General features: G+C 41.3%; 1 protein-coding gene and 1 long non-coding RNA gene across 5 annotated transcripts in view; one reads left to right on the top strand and one right to left on the bottom strand.

Annotated features, from left to right (window-relative positions):
* Positions 1–24231, top strand: part of SORCS1 (sortilin related VPS10 domain containing receptor 1) — a 578836-nt gene that overhangs the window by 14763 nt on the left and 539842 nt on the right. The gene's annotated exons all lie outside the window — the stretch shown is intronic.
* LOC138427592 (uncharacterized) overlaps positions 1–24231 on the bottom strand; it is a 35840-nt gene that overhangs the window by 8336 nt on the left and 3273 nt on the right. Inside the window, exon 2 of the long non-coding RNA XR_011252077.1 lies at positions 18806–18930. This is a non-coding gene — a long non-coding RNA (uncharacterized lncRNA). The remainder of the gene's footprint in view (positions 1–18805; positions 18931–24231) is intronic.

Raw genomic sequence — 24231 nt, 5'->3', positions numbered from 1 at the left:
CTCGGGAATGATTTTTTCAGCTGATAGCAAATATGTCCTTAGATATATGAATGACTATCCCTAAGAGTAGGATAAAATCTGCTATGATCTGAATACTTGGATGTTGAAACCTAACTCCACAATGATGGTGTTAGGAGACAAAGTTTTCAGGAGGTAATTATATTATGAAGATGGAGCCCTTATGAATGACATTCAGTATATGTAAATGTCCTTAATTGCTCAGTCATGTCCGAATCTTTGCAACCACATGGACTGTAGCCCTCCAGGTTCCTCTGTCCATGGAGATTCTCCAGTCAAGAATACTGGAGTGGGTTGCTATGTCGTCCTCCAGGGGATCTTCCCACCCCAGGGATCAAACCCAGGCCTCCCATATTGCAGATGGATTCTTTACCATCTGAGCCACCAGAGAAGCCACTAGTACCCTTATAAAGGTGACCTACGATGCTCCTTTGTCCTCTCTGTCACATGAGGACACAGCAGGAAGGCACCATCTATGCACTAGGAAGGGGGTCCTCACCAGAGACTGGATCTTATGACATTCTGATCTTAGGCTTCCTAGACTACAGAACCACAGAAAGAAACGTCTGTCCTTTATAAATCACTTAATCTATGGTATTTTCTCACAGGTCTGAACAGACTAAGACAGGCTCTCTTCTAGTCACCTGTTTGTTTAATTTCATGTATGAAACTCTCCTTGATATTCATTTAACTTAAAGCCTTAGGGAAAAAGAAGGAAACATTATATTTGCCTTAAAAGCTCACCGCCTTTAGAAAGTACCTGAGTACCTCATATTCAGCCTAAATGTTGTTCTTGAAAATATCTGTAAAGAAGCAACAATGATTTCCCATTTAAAAATTAACTTATCTTTCTTTTGTAGGTGGGGTTTGCAGTAGTTTATTTAAGGCAAGGGTTGACAAACTACACCCCATGGGCCTGAAATGTCCTATCACTGTTTGCATATAACCCATAAGTGAAGAATTTTTTGTACTTTTAAATGACTAAGAAAATTAAAACAAAGAGTGATATATTGTGACACTTTAAATTTTTTGATACAAAGTTTTATTGGAATATGATAACTTATTGTCTACAACTACTTTCACTCAAAACTGATAAAGTTGAGTAGTTGTGACAGAGACTGTATAGCTCATTGAAAGGGAAAGTGAAAGAAAGTGAAATCACTCAGTCATGTCAGACTCTTTGCGACCCCATGGACTGTAGCCCACCAGGCTCCTCCATCCATGGGATTCTCCAGGCAAGAATACTGGAGTGGGTTGCCATTTCCTTCTCCAGGGGATCTTCCTGACCCAGGGATCGAACCCAGGTCTCCTGCATTGCAGGCAGATGCTTTAACCTCTGAGCCACAGCTCAAAAATTTGTCTTCTGGTCCTTACAGGAAAAGCTTTCTGACCCTGATTTGGGAAATTGGCGATAATGTAAGCAGTGAGGCACGATAAAGACACTGCAGATGCCACCTGCATGGTTGTTTTGTTTCATAGGCATAATACTCTTGCTGCTGCTGCTAAGTCGCTTCAGTTGTGTCCGACTCTGTGCGACCCCATAGACGGCAGCCCACCAGGCTCCCCCATCCCTGGGATTCTCCAGGCAAGAACACTGGAGCGGGTTGCCATTTCCTTCTCCAATGCATGAAAGTAAAAAGTGACAGTGAAGTCGCTCAGTCATGTCCGACTCTTCGCGACCGCATGGACTGCAGCCTACCAGGCTCCTCCGTCCATGGATTTTCCAGGCAAGAGTACTGGAGTGCGGTGCCATTGCCTTCTCCGCATTGGAAATTCCCAGTCCCAACATGGACCTTTCATTCTCACTTCTCGTCCCTTTGCTCATACTACTTCATGCCCAGTTAGATCTATTTCATGTTTTAAGTCCTTACTTGGATTTGCCTCCTGAAAATTTATCCATTACTTTCAAAGAGAAGTGATACCTGATTCTTATGAAAAGAGATCTTATACCCTGTTCAATCACTAAACATCATCTGGTTTGTAGTTAATGGTGAACTCCTTGAGGGAAAGATTGCATTTCATACATACCAATATCTGGCACATAGGAGATGCTTGATAAATGTACTTTAAAATATCAAAACACTAAAGCAGTATGCTGCTGCTGCTAAGTTGCTTCAGTCGTGTCTGACTCTGTGCGACCCCAGAGACGGCAGCCCACCAGGCTCCACCATCCCTGGGATTCTCCCGGCAAGAACCCTGGAGTGGGTTGCCATTTCCTTCTCCAATGCAAGAAAGTGAAAAGTGATAGTGAAGTCTCTCTGTTGTGTCCGACCCTTAGCAAACCATGGACTGCAGCCCGCCAGGTTCCTCCGTCCATGGGATTTTCCAGGCAAGACTACTGGAGTGGGTTATCATTGCCTTCTCCAAAAGCGCTATAGTATTGTTTTATTGACACTTTTTACATTTGGGAAAATAAATGGTCAGTTTTAAGATAGCAGGATGATGGGCTTTCTGGCTATTTTTCACTGACTCAATTCCTAAAGTATAAACTATGCAGATTACCTCATCCAAATAATTCTAGTATGGCCCCAGTGTAGAGAGAGATATTGAGATAGAGATTAAGAGCGAGAGGGAGAGACATGCAGAGTCACAGCTTTCTCATAGCAGGAATGGTAGCAATACCTCTTAAAGAGTTCTGATGAGCCAGCTACCAGGATGCTCTGATGGCTAATGAAGGCTTGAGGGAGAAAATGCCTTCATGCTCCACATTTAAGGAGCTGGATTGAGAACCAGTCCCCATATACAGAAGTCTCAGAAGAGCCAGAACATTTGAGAAAAATGAGCAGCTATTGCATTGTGAAAGATAAAATTGCATTTGTGGTAACGCACTGAAATGAGAGCACCATGACAATGAGAAAAGAATTATGGGTTAAAAACTGGATGGTCTTTCAGGCACATTTACCTGAGAGGGTAACTTGAGCCTTGCTGCTTTTCCAAGTGAGTTTAGACATAATAAAATTTCAGTTAAAGGTGGGTGAGGACTGCTAACTATCTAGGGCTCAGACTATAGCTAATATGATTTTAACCAATACTTGTTGGCTGTTTGCAGTGTGCCAGGCACTATTCCTCGTAATACACATATTAGTAACAACAGGGAATAAATAGTGTCATTATCCCCATTTTAGAAATAAAGTAACTGAAAGATGGGAAGTTCAGTAACTTACCCAACATCACAGGGATAGCAGAATAGAGAATTGAAATTTAAATCCAGACTGTGACCTAAAAATCTAAATCTAAATCTAAAAATCTAAATCCAGTTGTGATCTAAAAATTCTCAGCTCTTGGACATTATATTCTACTGCATTTAGGACAGTATGGTGTTTTATCTTCAAGTAGCTTCACATTTTTCATGTAGTCAGCCATTCATTATTGAGTGCTGAATACCTGGCAAGCATATGCCAGACACTGGGGATTTATTTGTGATCAACCCCAGTGATAGTCCTTGGACTGAGAGCTTAGTGGTCCACCTGCTAACTCTACAGGGGCTGAAAGGTTATGATCCAGGAGTATTTTTGAAAAGTAGACTTTTCAGAACTCTCAAAGCTTCCTCATTGCTTAGGGGTTAATTGAAAAAGTATGAAGGAATTTTTTTTTAATTAGATGAATATTATTGAGCAACAGGTAGCATGTTGGTTGGCATGGTTAAGATAACGCAAAAAATGTATTCATAGAAATCTGTATCTAAATAAATAGAAACATTTACAGTTCTCTTTATCATGGACATTGACAAATTAGTAGTTGTGTGTATGTGAAGAACAGTTATATGCCCACACATATTTGCTTCTGCCCCTATGTCTATATCACCAGGCATACTTATGCCTATAGCTAGATAATCTCTTTAGTGCCTTTGCGTTATTTTCACATTTTGAGTCAAATTCTGTTCTTCAAGGATATAATAAAACTATGGGATTTATTTTCTATGAAAACCAAAATGCTAGCTCCAATTGTATGACGAGGCAAACATTTTACGTGTAGATTAGAAAAATGATAAAAAATATTTCAAATCTAGTAGTGGCTATAAGCATTGAATTAAAAATAGAATTCAAATGAAGTTACCTAGCAAAGAATTTGGGACCTTTGCTTTTTGCTATAGTTCCTTCTCTCACTTGGAAAATACCCACTTTCTATTTAAGACTGAGAAAGGAGTTTTTTCTCCAGATCAAGGATTGTTTAAGCTGTATTGTGATGTGTGCAACCTGCTGCATTTCAACCTAACAGCTAAGTTGTCTTAATTCATTCAGAACAAATTTGAATGGTCTGACCTTGATTTATTATTAAAACTAACTTATAGCCAAGTTGTTTGTGTTTTTAATAGACTTTCTTATTTTTAGGACTGCTAGCATTTTATTTATGCAAAACTGCTCGCAAAAGCATGGGCTTCTAATTAAGACCTAACATCTTTCTTTGTTAAAACATTTGGTGCATGGTGGTTAATTTTCCTGCACAGTAATCTAGTACTGGACAGAGTTTCTTAAAATGCAGTATCTGTACTGTGATAGAGACAGAAAACCAGAATAGTAAATGGGTTTTGCATCCTTTTGACAAGACCGTTTCTGCAACCTGGGATGACTGACAAAATATTTCCTTCCCAGAAGTCCTTGGTCCCTGGCCTTCCTCCAGTCTCCTCATTTTCTTCTTTAGGTGATTCAGTTCAGCCACATACACTTCACTATTTCTGGTAATTCAAATAACTTGTACCATCAGGGAATGCCTAGTGTGTTTGCCCAGGATTTTCCTACCAAACAATCTGCTTTATTCATTGCTTGCCCATGTTTTAACACCACCTACCACCCACATCAGTATTTATCACATTATTTGCTGGTGGATATGAGCAGAGAATTTGCAATGCTTTTCACACCTCCCCCTTCATCCACAGAAAGACAGAGATTATCACCACTTTGCAGAAGAGAGAGGTAGATTAAATAGCACCAGGTACCCTTATGGCTTAATTCTTAAAAAAAAAAAAAAAAGGCAATGCAGAAAGGCTTGGCGTACTGACATAGGTGTTCCTTTCTTTTCAAGAGGTGATGTGGATATTTGTCACATTGTGTCCTTATTGTCCCATAAAAAATGCAGGCAAGGAAACAAATGCAAAATTCCTCTGTGTCTCTTCTGTGATACTATTATTTCTCAAAAATCCTGGCCTCTCCTGCACAGAAGAAAACAGATGAAGGGGGAGAGGAATGTCCAGGAGTTCAGCAGGTGGAGCTGTTCTCTATGAGATGGCGCTGAACCTGTTTTCTGCCTTGGGCTGCAGCCACCCACTGCTGAGTGCAGGCTAAGCCAAGGCCACAGGCTCTTATTTGTTTGGCAGATACAAACTAGCTGCAGGATCTTGTTCTGTCTTTAAATTCAGGTAGTGTTCCACAAGGGCTTCCCAGCTGCCTCAGGGGTAAAGAATCCACCTGCCAGTGCAGGAGAAACAGGTTCGATCCCTGGGTCGGGAAGATCCCCTGCAGAAGGAATTGGCAACCCACTCCAGTATTCTTGCCTGAAGAATCCCATAGACAAGAGAGCTTGGTGGGCTACAATCCATAGCATCGCAAAGAGTCGTACATGACTGCGTGATGTTCCACAAGTGTATATCCTTGTATACAATAATGTGGGGACAGGGTTTGTCTGACTTACTCTGTGGCTGACCATTCTGGTACTCATCATCTACAGTCAGTAAAGTCTTAATTAAGAGGAAGGAGGGGGTCGTAATTAAAGATAGAGGCTGTGGTGCCCTGTACTTGTTTTCCATTTACTGACTCTGTGCTTTTTGTTGTCGCATGTAAATCTTACCATGCACTTAACTTTCTGGTGGGGCTGAGAATATAGAACTAGTCCTCCTCTCAAATGGCTTATAGTTTAAGGGGGAACGAATAGTTAAAATACAACTCGTTAAGTGCAATACGTACAGAAGAGAAGAATTAGCCAGTTGATAGTGGAGTGAGGTAATGATATCAGCAAGGACTTCCAAGAAGAGGTAGCATATTATGTCCTTGGTAAACAGAAAGGGATAGATAGGAGCTTTCAGGTGAAGAGAAAAAGTAGAAAATGTGCCATGTAGAAATGTAGAAATCCCTATGGAAGGATGGACACATGTGGCAGCTTACAGGCATGAGAAGGAATAGCCCATGAACGATATGAAATGGAAGTCAGGGGAGGGAGATGAGGCCAGAGACTAAGCTGGCATCCTATTACGGAGGGCCTTGCAAGCCAAACTGAAGAGAGCAGGGAACGGGCTGATGAGCATCTCAGTTTGAAAGAATTGGATGGATTGGATGGGTGCAGAATTGGAGAAAGAGAGACTGGGGGGGAAACTCCTTGGAGAACCCATTCCCCCACTGCTTCCATTTGTGAGGTACTGAGTGGGCAGCTGGTGCCTGTCCATGGATGCTGGTGGTGCTTTGTGACTGTCACATACTTTCCCAAGATAACACTACAGAGGGTAGGACCAACACACACAGTCTGTCTATCACAAGATGTGCACCATCAGTAGTGAGATATTTTGTCTGGTATACCCTTTGCAAGGCCAGAAGCTAACTAGAGGGAAGCCTGTGCTGGGAGTCAGGATGCCTGGGTGTGGGCCCCTGTTCCATCACATGTGCCCTGTGTGCCCAACGAGAGTCATTTTAGTTCTCTGGGGCTGTGTCCTCCATTTAAGAATGAAAATGTCACACTGCACAATAGCAAAGATCTCACCCATTTTATAGACTTATAAACATGACCCTACTTATGATCTAGTGATGAGAAGGACTTGAGCTGGTATTTAAACTTGAAGAAGAGCTCCAGGGGAAACTGGAATTTAGACAGCTGCTGCTGCTGCTGCTGCTGCGAAGTCACTTTAGTCGTGTCCGACTCTGTGCGGCCCCATAGACAGCAGCCCACCAGGCTCCCTCATCCCTGGGATTCTCCAGGCAAGAACACTGGAGTGGGTTGCCATTTCCTTCTCCAATGCATGAAAATGAAAAGTGAAAGAGAAGTCGCTCAGTCCAACTCTGTGCGACCCCATGGACTGCAGCCCACCAGGCTCATAACAACTGAGGGGACTTTGTAGGGATAAAGTATGAATTTGAACCATGTAAAAATATTTTCCTATGGATCACTACACAGTTGAGTTCAGTACAGTTCACTCAGTCAGGCATGTCTGACTCTTTGCGACCCCACGAACTGCAGCATGCCAGGCCGCCTTGTCCATCACCAACTCCCGGAGTTTACTCCAACTCGTGTCCACTGAGTTGCTGATGCCATCCAACCATCTCATCCTCTGTCATCCACTTCTCCTCCAGCCTTCAATCTTTCCCAGAATCAGGGTCTTTTCAAATGAGTCAGTTCTTCACATCAGGTGGCCAGAGTACTGGAGTTTCAGTTCAACATCAGTCCTTCCAATGAATATACAGGACTGCTTTCCTTTAGGATGGGCTGGTTGGATCTCTTTGCTGTCCAAGGAACTCTCGAGTCTTCTCCAACACCACAGTTCAAAAGCATCAATTCTTCTGTGCTCAGTTTTCTTGATAGTTCAACTCTCATATCCATACATGACCACTGGAAAAACAATAACCTTGACTAGACCAACCTTTGTTGGCAAAGTAGTCTCTGTTTTTTAATATGCTCTCTAGGTTGGTCATAACTTTTCTTCCAAGGAGTAAGGGTCTTTTACTTTCATGGCTGTAGTCACCATCTGCAGTGATTTTGGAGCCCCCAAAATAAAGTCTCTCACTGTTTCCACTGTTTCCCCGTCTGTTTGCCATGAAGTGATGGGACCGGATGCCATGATCTTAGTTTTCTGAATGTTGAACTTTAATCCAACTTTTCACTCTCCTCTTTCACTTTCATTAAGAGGCTCTTTAGTTCTTCACTTTCTGCCATAAGGGTGGTGTCATCTGCATATCTGAGATTATTGATATTTCCCCTTGCAATCTTGTGCTTGTGCTTTATCCAGCCTAACGTTTCTCATGATGTGCTCTGCATATGTTAAATAAACAGGGTGACAATATACACCTTGATGTACCTCTTTCCCTATTTGGAACCAGTCTATTGCTCCACGTACTGTTTTAACTGTTGCTTCCTGACCTGCATACAGATTTCTCAAGAGGCAGTTCTGGTGGTCTGGTATGCCCATCTCTTTAAGAACTTTCTGCAGTTTGTGATCATCCACACAGTCAAAGCCTTTGGCATAGTCAATAAAGCAGAAGTAGATGTTTTTCTGGAACTCTCTTGCTTTTTCAGTGATCCAACGGATGTTGGCAATTTGACCTCTGGTTCCTCTGCCTTTTCTAAAACCAGCTTGAACATCTGGAAGTTCACAGTTCACATACTGTTGAAACCTGGCTTGGAGAATTTTGAGCATTACTTTACTAGCATGTGAGTTGAGTACAATTGTATGGTAGTTTGAGCATTCTTTGGCATTGCATTTCTTTGGGATTGGAATAAAAACTGACCTCTTCCAGTCCTGTGGCCACTGCTGAGTTTTCCAAATTTGCTGGCATATTGAGTGCAGCCCTTTCACAGCATCATCTTTTAGGATTTGAAATAGCTGAACTGGAATTTCATCCCCTCCACTAGCTTTGTTCATAGTGATGCTTCGTAAGGCCCACTTGACTTCACATTCCAGGTTGTGTAGTTCTAGGTGAGTGATCATACCATCATGGTTATCTGGATCATGAAGATCTTTTTTCCGTAAAGTTCTTCTGTGTGTTCTTGCCACCTCTTCTTAATATCTTCTGCTTCTGTTAGGTCCATGCCATTTCTGTCCTTTACTGAGCCCTGAACATTTGCATGAAATGTTCCCTTGGTATCTCTAAATTTCTTGAAGAGATCTCTAGTCTTTCCCATTCTATTGTTTTCCTCTATTTCTTTGTACTGATCACTGAGGAAGTCTTTTTTTTTTTTATCTCTCCTTGCTATTCTTTGGAACTATGCATTCAAATGGGTATATCTTTCCTTTTCTTCTTTGCTTTTTGCTTCTCTTCATTTCACAGCTATTTGTAAGGCCTCCTCAAATAGCCATTTTGCTTTTTTGCATTTGTTTTTCTTGGGGATGGTCTTGCTCCCTGTCTCCTGTACAATTTCATGAACCTCTTTCCATAGTTCCTCATGCACTTTATCAAATATAATCCCTTAAATCTATTTCTTACTTCTACTGTATAATCGTAAGGGATTTCATTTGGATCATACCTGAATGGTCTAGTAGTTTTCCCTACTGTCTTCAATTTAATATGAACTTGACAATAAGGAGTTCATGATCTGAACCACGGTCAGCTCTTGGTCTTGTTTTTGCTGACTGTATAGACCTTCTCCATCTTTGGCTGCAAAAAATATAATCAATCTGATTTCAGTATTTATCATCTGGTGATGTCCATGGTGTTGTTGGAAGAGAGTGTTTGCTATGACCAGTGCATTCTCTTGGCAAAACTCTATTAGCCTTTGCCCTGCTTCATTCTGTACTCCAAGGCCAAATTTGTCTGTTACTCCAGGTGTTTCTTGACTTCCTACTTTTGCATTCCAGTCCCCTATAATGAAAAGGACATCTTTTTTGGATGTTAGTTCTAAAAGGTCTTGTAGGTCTTCATAGAACTGTTCAGCTTCAGCTTCTTCAGCATTACTGGTCAGAGTATGGACTTGGATTGCCATGATACTGAATGGTTTGCCTTGGAAATGAACAGAGGTCATTCTGTCGTTTTTGAGATTGCATCCAAGTACTGCATTTCGGACTCCTGTTGACCATGATGGCCACTCCATTTCTTCTAAGGGATTTCTGCCCACGGTAGTAGATATAATGGTCATCTGAGTTAAATTCACCCATCCCAGTCCATTTTAGTTTTTTGATTCCTAAAATGTCAACGTTCACTCTTGCCATCTCCTGTTTGACCACTTCCAATTTGCCTTGATTCATGGACCTAACATTCCAGGTTCCTATGCAGTGTTGCTCTTTACAGCATCAGACTTTGCTTCCGTCATCAGTCACATCCACAATTGGGTATTGTTTTTGCTTTGGTTCCATCTCTTCATTCTTTCTGGAGTTATGTCTCCACTAATGTCCAGTAGCACATTGGACACCACCGACCTGGGGAGTTCATCTTTTGGTGTCCTTTTTTTTTTTTTCACCTTTTCAGGCTGTTTATGGGATTTCAAGGCACGAATACTGAAGTGGTTTGCCATTCCCTTTTCCAGTGGACCACATTCTGTCAGAACTCTGCACCATGACCCATCCGTCTTGGGTGACCCTACATGGCATGGCTCATAGTTTCATCTAGTTAGACAAGGGTTTGGTCCATGTGATCAGATTGGTTAGTTTTCTGTGATTGTGGTTTTCAGTCTCTCTGCCCTATGATGGAGAAGAATAAGAGGCTTATGGAAGCTTCCTGATGGGAGAGACTGACTGAGGGGGAAACTGGGTCTTGTTCTGATGGGCGGGGCCATGACTACACAAATAGTGTGTAAATATAGGCTGTGGGTAAATCTACTGAGCATACAGGTGGTGCTTAATAAATATTCAAATCTTAAGCAGGTTTAAGGAACAGATGACATCTATTTTCCCCTATTTGCCATGCCTAATGCCAGAGCCCTTCTCACACTAATACTCAAGAACACATCCATGAAGGAAGATATAAATGTCTTCTTCTGAGCATCGCTGAACATTTATGCAGGACCAGCATTTGTGGTTTCAGCTGCTCTTACAATGTATCTCTCTGGCCTACCAAGTCCAGGTTCCCTCCTCTATCTCTAGTAGGGTTCATAAAGTCAATCAGCAGTAGGAACTCTCTAGATGTCTTATCTCCCAGGCTCAGATTTAACATCTTTCCTCTTCCCAAACCTCTGCTGCATTTGGACACAAGAAAATGGAGAGTGGCCACTGGTAGGCAGCCAATGAGAGGGCTAACCCAGGATCCATGTTGTCAGAGTTGAGTGAGAAAGCTTTAGATGACTAAAGGATCTTCCCTGGTGGCTTAGATTGGAAAGAATCTACATGCAGTGCAGGAGACTGGGGTTTTATCCCTGGGTCAGGAAGATCCCCTGGGGAAGGGAATGGCTAACCCACTCCAGTATTCTTGCCTGGATAATTCCATGGACAGAGGAACCTGGTGGGCTAAGTCCATAGGATTGCAAAGAGTTGGACATGACTGAGTGACTAACACAAAGGAACCAACCTGGTTGGGAGGATACTACATGGTACCCCATTCCTTGTCCACCATCTTTTCCCACTCCTCAGAATGAAAAAGCTTCAAATGTTCTGAGTCATCAAGAACACTTTTGCTTGTGGTGTTCCAAATCAAGGGGAACAAATGGAGCTGTCTTACAGGAAGGCGAACACTGGTGTTCATGATTGTACTTTATTCAAGGAAGGCAGGGGTGGTGATGAAGACAGATAAAGATACTGCTGCCTCAGCAGAGTTCCCTGAATGCAGGGCACACCACGGGGACTGTGCTGGGGGAAGCGCCTGTGTTCAGCAGGAAGCCTGGCATCCAGGGAGTCACGATCAAAGGCGACAAATCCTCTCTGCCACCACCGGCCTTTAAAATAGACCCAATTAGGCCCAGGACTAGGAACCCAAGGGATTCCTCTGTCCCATGCCTGTTTTCATTCCACTCTGCCTAAGACTTGTGCATGCACACAGGCAAGACATCGTGATAATAACTTTTTTGGGTATTCCATGATAAAGGGCCAGGAACAATTTTGAGTCAGTGATCTGAGGACTGCCCCAAAGCAAGTCTACATTACATAACCACCAACTTCTTGAAAATAGTCTAATAATCCCTGTGGGGCAAACTGCATCCCTTATCAGCTTGTTCTGGTTGGAGAATGTAACAGTGCTAACAGTTGGCCTGGGAGGAAATGGTGATGTGTATGTCTTTACCTGGAAGAGAGAGTCACAAGTTTAATTTGTTCTAGTGTTAAATAACATGTGTGCCCCTCCTTCCATGATATCCATCACTGCGATAGTGACCAAGACAAAGCTTTGCCCGTGGGATGCTCAGTGCAGATTCTTATGGACTCAGTTTGAATTCACATGGGGACTTTGCTAGACACTTTGACTCCTTCTTTTTCCACCAGTCTGATCTTGGTAATTGAGTGTTGTAAACTGTTGGATCCCTTATGAAGCAGAAAGATCTCTGAGGTCAGTCCCTCCAGTGCTGTTGTTTCACAGATGAGAAATCTGAGGACTGTGGAGACTGAACTAAATATGCTGTGAAAAACTTCAGAGTGTCGATGCCCTTGACTTTTGTAAAGAGTTTAAAACACTAGTGACATGTTATGATGGTGAGAGATTGAGTTCAGATTCTTTTTTCTGCCATTTACTAGTTGGGCAACACTGGATAGGTCATTTAATTTTTCCAAGACTGTTTGTTCATCCATAAAATGAAATTAATGTCGCATCTACCTAACAGGGTTAACCTGAGTATTTCCAGAGATCATGTATGTCAAACATTTTGCACAATGCCAAGTTCAAATTAAGTACTTTGCTGTTCAATATTGAGATAATAAAATGCCTTTGAAGAGATCATAATTATAGATGTCTTGAAAAGAATTTGTTACAGAAATATATGTATATTCCCTATCTGAAAGATTGATTAGATAGAAAGCCTTCATAATATAAGAATTTTCTACTAAAAGTAAGCCACAGAATGCATTCACTTAAAAAGCAACATTCATTGAGAACATTCAGAATTTGTGTTCAGTCTATGACAACACAGTCTAATAAGAACAATTGTGTGTTCATTTGTTTAGAAAACTAACACTTAAAAGTCAACCACAAAGAAATAGATCACAGAAATGATAGTGTGAAATTATTGCTGATAGTAAAACTGTCATGAAATTAAAAGCTTGAATTTTAGCTGTTTTTAGCGGAGAACTCTTTTTCAAGGCTCCTTTGAAACCCTGTGTTGCTGGAATCTATATGCATGAAGGCTTTGTGATGGTAGTGGTAGACTTAATTTCACAGATTTTTCAAGGAAATTTTGGTTGCCAAACCTTGAGATACTTAGTGTTTGTTCAGGTAAACATAATTTTTCACATACTTTCTTTTTCAGCGATAGGCAAATGAAACTCACAAATGACTGGGATCAAGATCGAGATGGGTTTACTACAGGATTTAATTTGATTGCTGCTTCATCATTGCCTTTGTACAAATGGAGGAGGGGGATGTAAGGGTGACGAGAATCCCTAGAGGCCTGCGCACCTGGGTGTGCATCTTGTCCCCACTTTTCACCAGCGAGGTGACCTTGAACAAATCAGGTGAACACTCTAGACATTTCTTCATCTTCAAATTCTTAAAATATAATTAGTGTTGATAGTGGCAAGACCAGAAGAGTGTTGTAAGAAACAAATGAGAGAACATACAGGAAGCTCTTTGTGTTCAGTTAGGTGTGTGGAGGTTCTGAAAACCTGCTGGTTATTATTAGCTTTATGTCCAGGCTGTTATTAGGTCTTGGTGACTCCAGGTTTCTCAGCAAGAACTGTGCGATCCCTAGAAATAGTTCAAGGAAGAGCTTGCCGAGCAGGTAGTACCCTTTTGTTTTAGAGAGTATGGATTACGTCAAAGCAGTCAGTTAGCAATGGGGCTGCCTGGAGTGCACAGCCTTCATTGAGTTCTCTGTCTCGGTGTCTGAAGACCTGACTGTACCATTAAGGTTCTATTTTCCCTTTCCCTCCGTCTTTCCTTTTCTCTTTCTTTGCCCCTCTCTCTTCCCTGTCCCTCTCCTTTGTGTCCCTGGGATTTGTTAAGAGTTCACTGCTATGTCACCCGTTGATTGCAGGGCCAGACCACAGGGTCTAGGTGGCAGTGTCTTTATTTCATTTGGAAAGATCTTAGAAGGATAAACAAATAATGGAAATTGTGTTTTGTTTTGGCTTTTTTTTCCCTCCCAGACTTTTCAAATTAGCTAGTCTTCCATCAGTAAGGCTAAAACTAAGTGCACACCACTGTCTGTTACCAGCTTGGTTTGTAATTTTAAAAATTGTGTTCATATATGTCTTTTCAAAGCCAGTGACTTTAATGTCCTCTTTTTTTTTTTTTACCTGGAATTTCTATCTAAAGAAAAAAAGAATATCCAGATGATTTAAGCAAATGAGGATTTAATTCTTCAGATTTAATCTTATTTCTGTGCTTAGATTCATAGCTTTAATCTGTAAACAAGCACATCATTAGGGAGATAGGTAATTACACAAATTAGATTGGAGAAACTTTGCCAGGGGAGATGGATTTTGTTTACCCTCATTTGTTTGGCACCAGAGGAATTTCTCACACAAAGAGAACATCTTGTGTGGCTCAAGAAGGGGAAAATAGTGAAAAGTCTAGGAAAGGAATTCTTTTGTCCCTGGGACTGAATCTTGAAGCAATGGGCTTTTGTCTAGCCACTTCATGGAGGTCAATCTGAGGTGAAGGACGGCAGAGAGCATGGAGCAGATAGAAGCACTGAGGTATCCCTTCTCAGCAGCCTGACACATGTTTATTGATTAAAATATGTTCTTTGACTTAAATACAAAGGCTTCTAAAATTTTAAGATGTGCTGTCCACATGTTGAAGTACGTCCATGAAAAATTAGTCAAATTGCTTTGGGGATCTTTACTCTTTCAAAGGATTTCTTAGATTTAGTGAGTACATATTGTTCTCAAAGGGTGATTAGTCTACATTAGAAGAAAAATGTAAATATGAATTGATGTTTCTTTCTGCTCATTTTAAAAGGAGGGTCTGTAAGACTTGATGAGGGGTATAGACCGTAACCTTTGGCAGATATGATTGCTGAGGGTTGTAGCAGGCAGAGAAGGAGAAAAGGGAGGAATCACATTCTCTTTAGACAGACGGGTCCTCATAAAGAATAATGATAAATTTACAAAGACAGTTTGGCTTATGGAATCCACATGTTGTCTTTCTCTTATTGACATTAGGGAGCCAGTAAATACTGACAGTAAAATGTGACCTGAAGATAATCACAGTAAAATAAGAATGGTCAGGCATGAAGTTCAGAAAGGATTGGAGGGGTGGAGAGATCATTTAAAAAATGAAGCATTCATTTATTCTTTTTTTTTTTAAGTTGTAAGTTGAGTACCTACTATATATTGGGCACCATATCAAGAATAGAAGATTCATTAGTAACAAATCAAATATGAATTTTGCCCTGAAAAATTTTAGAAATCATGACCTGAGAGAGATGATTATATCTTTAATTATTTTGGTGATAATGAGATTAGAAAGGCAAAATATTAATGTTGCCTATTTTTGAACTTTCTATAAATGGAACCATTACTATACATACTGTTTTGTAACTGGATTCTTTTGTGACATTCATATGAATCACTCCTTATAGTGGCAATAGTTTGTTAATTCTTGTTGCTGTATTCCATCCTATGAGTATACCACAGTTTATCCACTCTCCCAAAGATGTACCTGAGTACCTTCCAGGTTTGGGCCAAATACTGCTGCTATGAACATTCTTATAAAAAATATTTACATTCTCATAAATAACTGTTTACATTCTTATAAATAGCAGGAATTGTGATACATTCTGTGAAAGTGCATATCAAGAGGGTTTAACCTAATGGATAGGGCAGGAGAAACTTTCTGAGGATGTGAAATTTGAGTTAGGGGCAGTTCAGTTCAGCCAGAAAGAATGGTATTTACTGACACCCAGGGCAAGAAGAAGATTCAATTAGAGAACTCCTTTAGAGCAAGAATGTCTAGAAATATTTGGGACCAATGCAGTGGGCCTCCTTCAGCGTGCCCTCAGAACCTGTTGCCTATAGCACCCAAGGTCTACTCCATCCTCTCTGCCCTTCCCACTGTCCAGTCCCCTCCTCCTGTTTCTGGCTTCCAGGCTGGAGGAATGATTTCTGAGACTCCAGATTGGTAACTACGGAAGGCAGAGATCCTCTGTGGGAGACAGAAGATGAGAGTGGCCCTGGGGAGCTCTATGATTGCAAAGCCCCAGATTCTTTTGCTGGTGAAATACTTATCTTCCAAAATGGAACCCTGGACATGGTATTTTATTAGGAGAGTTCAATCTTCGATCTTAGACTATCTGATGGAGTGATTCGAAGGGAATTTGTTCTAAATAGAACTGGATGAAACTGATTCTCCCAAAGGTGTTTTGCAAATGGGAAAAAAAAAATGGAAGTAGGGGAGGCTCGGTAGTGGGTGGGGAAGCAGTAAGTGTGCACTGGGCTAAGGGAGGTGTGCAAAGGCCAAGAGAATAACAGCAAACTTGACCTCGCATCTGTTTCTACTTGGTTGTGAGAAAACTACAAATGGCTTACTCAGCAGATTCCTGTTCCTGGGCAAGGCACTATTGCAGACAGGCTAAGAAAGTGGACCCTGAGATCAGATGGCCTGGACTTGAACCCTGACGCCTCTGTTTATTAGCTGGGTAATCCCGAGCATGCTTCAGCCTACCCATATCTCCATTCCTTCATATTTAATGTGACATGATATCAATAAAGGTGGTTCTGAGGGTAAGGTGATTACATATGAGGCACTTAGAACAGTGCCTGCTATATCTTGGCACCTTTGTAATTGTTAGATATTACTGTTAGTCAGACCCCATCACTTTTCCGCTGCAATTTTAGATAAGACACAGTCTCTTTGAGCCTCAGTTTCTTCATCTTTACTCACAATCTGAGCTCCTGGAGACGTTTATGTACCATTTATAATTCTCCAAAGCTGAGATGGTGCAATCACGTGGCCTGGTGCTGTGGGATGTTTTGTGTGCACCCGATGTTGACAACTGCAACCCCAGATTTGTCTAGCAGAACCCACTACTGTCAAGATGTGATGAAATGCAATCTGAACTCGATGCATTTTGTTTTCTTTGCAAGCTGTGTAGAACCATAGTTTGGATCAGAAAATAAAGATTTATGGCTTGTGTTCTATTCTCTCACTCCTTTTGGTTGTTATGATTTCAGTAGGTCCCTCTCATGGAAAGAAGCAGGTATTCTCTGTCTCTTTCTTGCATATGGGTTCACAAGCCACTCCCATGGAAAGTCTTGGCTGAAAGGTCCCCATAAGTTTTGCATAAACATATTTCCAGCTTCCACCTTCTTGATTTCAAGTTATCTTTTCCCTTTTTAAAACAAGTTTCCTCTAGGACTTTAGGGTCTTTACTATTAAACAGGGGCTGTGGTTTACTTTCATTGTGATGAAGGACTTAAAAGAAAAACCAGAGGTTATTTATATGGAAACAGGATCATGCCAAGGGTGGGAAGAAATGAGAGGGAGCTCTGGAGACGCCTTCAGTTGCTATAACAACCATATGCAATATCTATTTTTCCTTCCCTCTTTGCTTTTAGTAGCCTATCTAATCTATCTTCTGGTTCTGATTCTAAAAATCACCTGGGATCATTTTACAAAAGGACATGAGATTTTTTTTCTTTAACAATGCTTGAAAAGAAGCACAAATGCAACAATGGCCCTCAAGTATTGTGGGTCTCCTACCTGCCAGGCGCTTTACTAGGTGTTTCATGTATGTCATTTTGCCGTAATTTCCTCTTTCTTCTAGAACACTGTGGAGAATATATTGCTTTCTGGCCATACAGTGTTAATCTGATACATTTATAGCCAGAGCCATTAGGAAATTCCCAGTGTGTGTTCTGAGTCTGAGCTTTAGAAGGAGCAGCAGGTGGTTGTGGGGAAGATAGTTTGATCACTGTCCTTTTACGATTTGTCCAGTGACTTCTGTTCATCATGTAGTGCCTTTGGTCACATAACGGTCTGGTTATCTCTCTCCTTGCTTTCCTGGTCTGTGTGCATCAGCCTCTAACCTCTTGCATGCTTTATCAGAAGAGAATACTGACCACTGTTACACTTCAGTGCCTCCACTTTTGCACCTACTGTATGCAAAACTCTGTGCTCATTGCCAAGGAGGGTGTGTAGACACTGTACACAGCCTGCTGGAATCCCTATTCCAAATGGAGAGAGAGTGACATACACAAACAATGCAAACCGTATTGCAGTTGTGCTAAGTCCTAAAAGAAACACGCACTGATTCAAGGAAGCTGAAGACCTTATTTCCCTCAGGATAAATTTACCATCACAACATTTACCTGTCGTTGTATAATAGTTCTTTCTGAACTTTATAGAATAGAACTTTCTGAGTGTCCGTTTTTGGCTCTTTGAATTCAAGGTGCAGACTTTCAGGAAGCACCTACTATGCGTGAGGCTCTCTGTTCAGCACAGAGATTACATATTTACATATGGAGTAGCATGAGTATGTTTTCAAAGCAACTTCTTTCAAAATTTTCATTGTATTGCATCTTCCTTATCTTAGGTAAAGCCACAGACACAAGACTAATGGCCAAGGCAATACAGCTATAAGCCACAATTAGGTTTTTAAAGATAAATTGGCTTTTGTCATTCCCCTGAAAGTCTTACACACTTCTTTTTCGGTGTATCTGGGCACCAGAATGATCAGTCCTGCCTTGAGATTTCCATGGGGCATTCCACCCCACCCCTCACATTGTGGTCTGGATACATTAATCTGCTGTGCAATGATGGGACGTAAAGCCTGAATGAGCCCTGTGGTCAGAGGCAGAGGGAGGGAAGGCTGGTTAGTAGGAGTTAATAGCTTACAGTTTAAGAGTTATAAGCAATTTTTAGTTAAATGATAGTTATTTCTCTATGCAGTGGGTTGTACCCCCTATGATTTCTTTCTTCCCCACATCTGTTCCCCACCTCCAGCCCTCATTCCCTTAGAATGAGAGTATGCTAGTTATTTGCCCAGGGCCAGTGAGACCCTCTGACCTCTTTATTGTTTTTAGTAGTAGTAGTTGAAGCATCAGTATGTAGGGAGAAAAAGCTAAATGACTCACACAGAAATGCCAGCAATTGGTGGCTTGGTGGCAGAAGTATTGGAATCCATAGCTCTGAATACTTTCCTTCTCTCAGCGGTTCTTTTTCATAGTGAAACAGAGCTGGAGGAAGCCAGTTATGTTTGCTAGAGAGAGAGAAACAGACAGATGATTTTAACTGGAATTGAAATCTGGTCATTTATTTAGGATTTCTCTTCTTTTCAAGATGTGGCTATACCCTATTCTGGTTTGCGGATTCCTGAAGTTCTGATTATTAAAGATTTTCAAAAGTTGTGGTTGTATTCCAGAGTAGTGAAAGAGACACAAAGGGAAGGATGTCAGAAAAGCATCAGGGCTGAGTTGAAGGGCTCTTCCCACAAAGTCCTTCCTGCCGCCTAGATTTCTAACTCCTTCAAGATGTCTTCTATTCCTGACAAGGGAAAATGAAAACAAAACTGCTCTAAGACTCTTCCACAAGTGTGGCTGTTTTATCAAAGCAAAGAAAAGCCTGTGTGTTTGCTGAGGTAAGCTGCCCGTGGGCTCATTTTCCTGTATTTTATTCTAAAATATAGGGGACAGAGGAAATAACAGAAATATGGTTACATACATGGAGTACCAACAGGGCTAGTGAAGATGGTAATCTTTGTGAATCTTGTTAATGCTTTAACAAACAGACAATACTCACAATCAGCACATTGATTCTTTGAATGGAAGCGGGCACGGAAGTGCTGCTTAAAATAAGTGTGTTGATTTTCACATTAAAGTAGGCCAAACTCTCTCTGTTTACAGTATTAATTTGCTTAGCAAGCCCTTTATTTCATTGACAGTAAGGAGATAAGCTTCAGCCCAGCTGTGATTGAATTATCTATCAAGCAACAGGTGTTTGTTGTCTGCTGTCTGTATGCTAGTGATTGCTGGGCATCATGGTGTGTGCATAAGATAAAGTGGAAGTGTTATTCACTCAGTTGTGTCTGACTCTGCAACCCTGGAGACTGAAGCCTGCCAGGCTCCTCTGTTCATGGAATTCTCCAGGCAAGAATACTGGAGTGTGTTGCCATTTCCTTCTCTAGGGGATCTTCCTGATCTAGGGTTAGAACCAGGTCTCCTGCATTGCAGGAAGATTCTTTACCACCTGAGCCACTGTTCCTAACACTGTAAGACATATATATATCTTATTTATCTCCAGTTTTCTTTTTTAAAAAAGAGATTTACTCTCGAACTAAAGATACTATGTTAGCTCATTTAAAATTACATGCTTCCTAGTAGAAATGAACACATAGCCTACTAAACATTAAGTGGAGATATTGATACAGTGCTTTGTAGACCAAGGCGGGGTTCTCCCTGTATGTTTAAAGCTATGTAGGTTTGGGTAAGAAACATGGAATTTTCCATAAATGGGGAAAGGCCTGGAAATAGGAATAAAAAATGGGATTTTCTGGAGTTCACAGAAATTTGACTTTGTGGTGAGGAGGTGTGGATGAAGGGTGAAGATGATGAAAGAAGGGAGATGGTGAGAAAGGGAGAGACATGGGGAGCAGGGGTAGGGATGTTGAGAGAGCCTGACGATTGTGGGAGTCTTTAAATGCTAGGCAAAAGAGGATCATCATCCATTCTTACTCGTTTGACTCTGAGAGGATTAATTTTTGAGGTTTTGCTTTACTGTTTCTTACAGGAAAGAAAGCAAAACTGAGGGAAAACTAGTTTTCTTTGTTTTAGTCAGCAGCTGCCATTCATGTTGGAAGGAGGCCCCCTAGGGAGCAGGCAAGGGAGATGAGAGATATTCCTTATCTTCGGCTGCGCGTTAGTTTCCCAGTCTATAAAATGGATGGGAAACAACTCAGTCAAAATAATTGTCCTGAGAGTACCGTTGTTCAGTATGGACTCTGCCGAGAAATATTCTAAATGGCAAAAGGGTGAAGCGCCTTTTCCAAGGTGCCATGTCATCCTAGAGTAGCACTGAAGCCCAGCTGTGAGGATCAACAGTGTTTGAAGGAGTCTCTGCAGCTGGCAGTTTAGTTTTAGGAGAAGAAAGTGAGACTTGGAGGAGCTGGAACTGGTTAGAGAATAAAGCAGAAACATGATGTGAAAGATCCCAGTAAGAGACCTAGGAAAGGAGGGCATGCCAGTAATAATGGTTTTGTAAACTGGTATGTGTGTGCTAAGTTGCTTTAGTCATGTCCAACTCTTTGTGATCCCATGGACTGTAGCCTGCCAGACTCAACTGTTCATGGGATTCTCCAGGCAAGAATACTGGAGAGGGTTGCCACGCCCTCCTCCAGCGCATCTTCCTGGCTCAGGTATGGAACCCACGTCTCTAGCATGTAGATTAGCATGCAGGTTCTTTACCACTAGTACCACCTGGGAAGCAAATTGCTGGACAAGTACTGATAATGAGCCCAAATACAAGACAGCTCAGAATTAGGAGAAGTAGTATAAGGGGCAGGAGAAGGCACAGAGGGCCTGGCAAGCTATGTGTGGTGTCGGCAACAAGGAAGCCCTGAAAGTGAGTTCAGCTTCTAGCCCTTTCCACTTATATGAGGCTCCTAGAATAGACAATTCATGGAGGTAAAAGTAAAACAACAGTTACTAGCGGTTGGGAGACGGAGGGATGGAGAGGTGATTGTTTTAAGGGTCCAGAGTTTCTGTTTGGGATGGCATTACCATTCTGGAAATAGATAGTGGCAATGGACAGACAACACTGTTAATGTACCTAATGCCACTGAATTGCACACTTAAAAATGGTTAAAATGGTAAATTTTATGTTATGCTTCAGTTCAGTTCAGTCACTCAGTCGTGTCTGACTCTTTGTGACCCCATGAACGCCAGGCCTCCCTGTTCATCACCAACTCCCAGAGTTCACCCAAACTCATGTCCATTGAGTCGGTGATGCTATCCAGCCATCTCATCCTCTGTCATTCTCTTCTCCTCCTGCCCCCAATCCCTCTCAGCATCAGAGTCTTTTCCAATGAGTCAACTCTTCGCATGAGGTGGCTAAAGTACTGGAGTTTCAGCTTCAGCATCATTCCTTCCAAACAACACCCAGGACTGATCTCCTTTAGGATGGGCTGGTTGGATCTCCTTGCAGTCCAAGGGACTGTCAAGAGTCTTCTCCAACACCACAGTTCAAAGACATCAATTCTTCGGTGCTCAGCCCTCTTCACAGTCCAACTGTCACATCCATGCATGACTACTGGGAAAACCATAGCCTTGACTAGACGGACCTTTGTTGGCAAAGTTATGTCTCTGCTTTTAAATATGCTATCGAGGTTGGTCATAACTTTCCTTCCAAGGAGTAAGCATCTTTTAATTTCATGGCTGCACTCACCATCTGCAGTGATTTTGGAGCCCAAAAAGATAAAGTCTGACACTGTTTCCACTGTTTCTCCATCTATTTCCCATGAAGTGATGGGACCAGATGCCATGATCTTCGTTTTCTGAATGTTGAGCTTTAAGCCAACTTTTTCACTCTCCTCTTTCACTTTCATCAAGAGGCTCTTTAGTTCTTCTTCACTTTCTGCCATAAGGGTGGTGTCATTTGCACAGTGGTAAAAATGTTATGCTTATTTTACCACAATAAAAGATCTATTCCTTTCAGGATAAACAAAATAACTCCCAGAGTTGGAGGAACTCTGTTGTTCAAAATCCACAAGGAAATCTGTTCAACTTTAAGCTGTGTTAAGAACCAAAAGTAAAAGCAGGAGTTGATATCAGAAAGATCCTAAGTGTTAAGATCTTTGTATTTTTATTTTCCTGTTGTTGCCTGTGTGCTGCACAAAAGCTCGTTGCAGCCATGAGAGGCTGCCATTATGATGCTGAATTTATTGCAATTATAGACACATTTTTTCCCAATTTATTCCTCTGGATAGATTTTGAATATTTTTGGTTAATTATTTAAAGTATGATTTGACACTTACAGTTATTTTTCTTCTGTCTCTGCTTGGAGATATTTTTCACTTTCGATTTTAAAGATATTAGAAGTATTGAGCTTAATTACAAGAAATACTGATTATTTGTTGCTAGGCAGTCAACTCTATAGCAGAGTCAACTTGTTCCTTCTGCAAATAAAAGCAGCTAGAAGACAAAGAATCCCAGTTTTTTGGAAAATTTGCTTTGCCCCTAAGGGCCCTTGTGTGGCTAGGTTTTCCAGATTTTCTCCCCACTGGTGGTTCTAATGAGAGTGTTTGGGTTCTCTTAACATACAACGAAGTTTCCCCTGGAAACAGGGTTTCAGAGTCGAGTGGAAAACAGTGATTCCTTATTGCATGCGAAGCTCATCCTTTCTTCTCTGATAGTTTGGTCTTTTTTCCTCTGGATTATATAGAAAACTTGATATGTCTGAAGACATCATGTCTGTTAGTTATAGGGGGTGGACTCTCCTCTGTAATACAGAACAATGTAATTCCATCTCCACTAAATAAATAAACTAACACTGACAGCCCCAGAAACTCCTACTTCCGCAGGGTAGTACTCCTGTGAACGTCAGCGTATCATCAGTGGTCTCTCATGTAGAACCCAACAATAGCGATAGTGATAGTGAGAGCGAAACTAAAATCAATAAAGAAAAGAGGTTTCAGCCAAGGCATCAAAGAGGTTATTAGGGAGCCAGTGAGAAGGAATTAGAGGAGCCGTTGGGAAAGGTCTTAAAAATCTCCCTTTGAAGGAGTTTGAACTTGAATGTAAGATGGCAAGACCACATTCCCATCTTCAAATTAAGTGGCAAGTTGGGAAAAGAAGATAAAATATAAGTAAACTTAAACCATGCTCACAGGAAACATTTTCCTAGTTAATGAGTTAATCCATCCCCTACCTGGTTTCTCCCTAATGAACAAAGGCTGTTGTGTTGTTGTTCAGACTCCTGTGGAGCCGTTGAGAACAACAGGGTTATTTGTAAATACGTTCCTTTTCCTCCCTCCGTTTTATGCCAGTGTGCAATTGAGCCCAATCATTGTATTTCTCCAAACGTTGAAGGAACTGCCAGCTCTTGCTTGAGCCTGACTGATTTATTCCATGTTCTTTCGTCCCACAGCAACTAAATTCTAGTTAAATTTATTTTTGAACAAAGATAGTCAGCCTCCGAGAGAGGTTTTCTTTTAAATGAATGACAGCATACAGTTCCAAGACCATTCATTTGCTTATATCTATTTGCTGTATCTAGACAGCTATTATCATGCATGTGGTACTTCAGAACAATTTCCCCCAGTCTGCTGTCAGTAGCAACCAGCTGAAGGAGCCTGCTTCAGCCAGACTTGTGCTTGGCATCTTGAATCTGAACCACAGCTTTCCATATCACCTCGGTATTTGGCCAAGCTCATCCTTGGAAACTAGTGCTGGGAAAGACCCTCCTTATTGCAAATAACTGATTGACTTAAGGGACTATAAATGTATATTTTATATTTTCTCCAACCATCTTATAAACAAGTTTGCAGAAATGAACTGTGTTCCTTCCC

Source organism: Ovis canadensis, chromosome 22 (assembly GCF_042477335.2).
Source record: "Ovis canadensis isolate MfBH-ARS-UI-01 breed Bighorn chromosome 22, ARS-UI_OviCan_v2, whole genome shotgun sequence".
NCBI lineage: Eukaryota > Metazoa > Chordata > Mammalia > Artiodactyla > Bovidae > Ovis > Ovis canadensis.
This window is presented reverse-complemented; position numbering and strand designations above follow the sequence as displayed.